General features: G+C 61.6%; 1 long non-coding RNA gene and 1 other non-coding gene across 2 annotated transcripts; both read left to right on the top strand.

Annotated features, from left to right (window-relative positions):
• The first annotated feature begins 507 nt into the window (after window positions 1-507).
• On the top strand, window positions 508-1,047 carry LOC103759491. Its single transcript, XR_001922668.1, has 3 exons — window positions 508-593; window positions 774-827; window positions 980-1,047. It is a non-coding gene; the product is annotated as an uncharacterized LOC103759491 (transcript).
• A 530-nt stretch (window positions 1,048-1,577) lies between these two features.
• Window positions 1,578-2,294, top strand: LOC108642618. Its single transcript, XR_001922669.1, has 3 exons — window positions 1,578-1,618; window positions 1,802-1,846; window positions 2,270-2,294. It is a non-coding gene; the product is annotated as an uncharacterized LOC108642618 (long non-coding RNA).
• The last annotated feature ends 159 nt before the right edge of the window (window positions 2,295-2,453 follow it).

Here is a 2,453-nt window from a genome sequence, read left to right as displayed (position 1 = left end):
GAGTCGGGGCTGCTCTCCAGAGAGCTGGTCTGGATGGAGGTCCAAGGTTCACCATCCAAACACCTCATACGTCAGTCCATCCATACTGTCTTCTACCCACCACCACCCTCCTCAGCATCCATCTGTTCCCTTCCCTGTACATCCATCCACAGCTCCAACCATCCACCCATGCAGCTCACCATCCATTCAACCACTCCACATCCATCTATCTCAACCATCCATCCATTCATCAATCTCACTATCCATCCAGCAAGCTCACTATCCATTCAGCCACTCACCATCCATCCATCCATCCATGCATCCATCTCAGCATCCATCTGCATCCATCCATCCATCTACATACCCATTTCACTATCAATCCATTCATCCATCCATCCTCTAACTGCCCACCCCAGCCTGCCATGCCTTCTCAGCCCACTCCTCCCACCCCTTCTCTCCCTGAGCCAAAGCCCCAATCCCCCAATTCCCTCTCCTTGCAGGAGCAGTTCCCGGTGTAGGTGGCCTTGCTCCCGGTGTAGGTGGCCTTGCTCCCGGTGTAGGTGGCCTTGTTCCCGGTGTGGGTGGCCTGGTCCCTGGTGTTGGAGGCGTCCCAGGTGAGGAGGAGGGAGGCGGATGCTGGTGGCAGCCTGACTGGTGCAGGACAGGCGTGAGGAGAACCTCAGTGGTCTCCATCAACTCATGGTTCCCCCTGGGGGGTTGCAGACAAGGCTCTGCCCAGGTTTGCTGAGGGGACCCTCCAGGGGTGCTGAGACCCTCCTGCTGTCTCCATGCAGGGGTTGGAGTTCCGGGCGCAGCAGCGAAAGCAGCAGCAAAGGCAGCGAAATTCGGTGAGTCGGCCACAGAAACCCATCACTCACCCCTGGGGGCACAGACTGGGGCAGGGCACGCTGGGGAGCGGTGGGGGTGGGCACCCTGTGCCAGGCACATCACCCCAGCAAGAATGGGGATCACCCCGTGCTGCCTCACCCTCTCTCCGCAGGAGCCGGGGTCGGAGGGGTGCCCGGTGTTGGTGTGCCCGGTGTTGGTGTGCCCGGTGTTGGTGTGCCCGGCGCGGTGCCCGGTGTTGGCGTGCCCGGGTTGGTGCCAGGTGGTGGTGGGAGTAAACTGGAGCGTGGTGTGATCCCCCGGGGCAAGGTACGTGTTTGTCAACCGCGCATGGGCCCTGCTGTGGGACGGGGTGGGCTGGAACGCTGAAAGCCCCGAGCATGGCAGAGGGGTGGCAGAGGGGATGGCAGGCAGGATGGGGTGGTGGCAAGTGGGAGGGGTGAGGGGTGACATCTGAACTGTGAGTGTCCTCCTTCCATCGCAGGCATCCCCCAAGTAGGTGCCTAAACCTCCCAATTGGTAAGTACTCTGCACCTGTCCTCGGGTACATCTCAGACTGTCCCAGGCAGCCTCCTCATGTGCATCGGGGTGCTGACTTTGTGTCCCCTGCATGTCCCCGTGTGCCCTGGTGGCCCAGGCGTGGGAGGTGGTGTGCTGTCACCCATGAGTGCAAAGTGCCACCTGTCCCCCATCTTAGACCTGGGGGTACCGGGTTGCAGGGGGACAGGCATTAATGTTCCCTTTCTGGCAGGTGTGCCCGGAGTTGGAGTGCCAGGAGTTGGTGGCCTCCCAGGTAAGTGCTGGCAGGGGCCAAGCCTAAGCAGTGGGGATGTGCAGGCAGAGGGATGCTCCCCCAGAGGGATATGGACAGAGGCATGGAGGGAGTGGGGCTGCCCAAGAAAGGATGGACACACTTGGGGCTGGACAAGGAGTGGATCAGACACTGCCTGTCCTCACTGATGCTCCCCCATCATAGGTGGCCTTGGAGTTGGTGGCCTCGGAGTCCCTGGGCTTGGTGTTGGTGAGTGATGCTGGCCCTGGCACTGGGGCTCCCAGGGCTGGGCTGCAGGGAGTGGCAGCTGTGTGCCGGCAGAGTGCCCAAAAGGAAAGGGGCCTATGGGATGAAGGAGATGCAGGGTCACTTTTGTCCCACCCCACACTGTCACCCTGTGCCCCATCCTGTGCCTGCCACCTGCCCTGCTCCCAGGGTGTGATCCAAAGGGAATGCCACTGCTGAGCAGGGACTGAGGGCCATAACACTGGCGTTGCCTGTGCCATGGGAACAGGGGATGGTCCCATACCACATCCCCCACATGTGGAGCTGCAGGTCCCTCCTGGGGACCCTCTGGGCCTGTAGAAGGGTCTGACTGCAGCCCTGGGGGCAGCGAAGTTGGGGCGGGGGCTGTGCTGCTGCCCCTCTCTGACACAGGACTCTTATATCCAGGAGCTGCTGGGAAACCTCCCAAGGCGGGTAAGGAGCAGCCAGAGGGGCTGCAGGGGTGACTCCAGTCCCTGTCCCACCCTGTCCCCATCCCACGCTCCCCACCCTCACTGGGGCTCTCCCATTGCAGGTTTTGGTGCTGGTCTAGGTGAGTGCTGTGGTTTGGGGCTGGGGTGGGAGCATGTCC

Source organism: Manacus vitellinus, unplaced genomic scaffold (genome assembly GCF_001715985.3).
Source record: "Manacus vitellinus isolate BGI_N305 unplaced genomic scaffold, ASM171598v3 ctg7180002426751_pilon, whole genome shotgun sequence".
Classification (NCBI taxonomy): domain Eukaryota; kingdom Metazoa; phylum Chordata; class Aves; order Passeriformes; family Pipridae; genus Manacus; species Manacus vitellinus.
The sequence above is the reverse complement of the archived record's forward strand: the minus strand, read 5'-3'. Positions and strand labels throughout refer to the sequence as shown.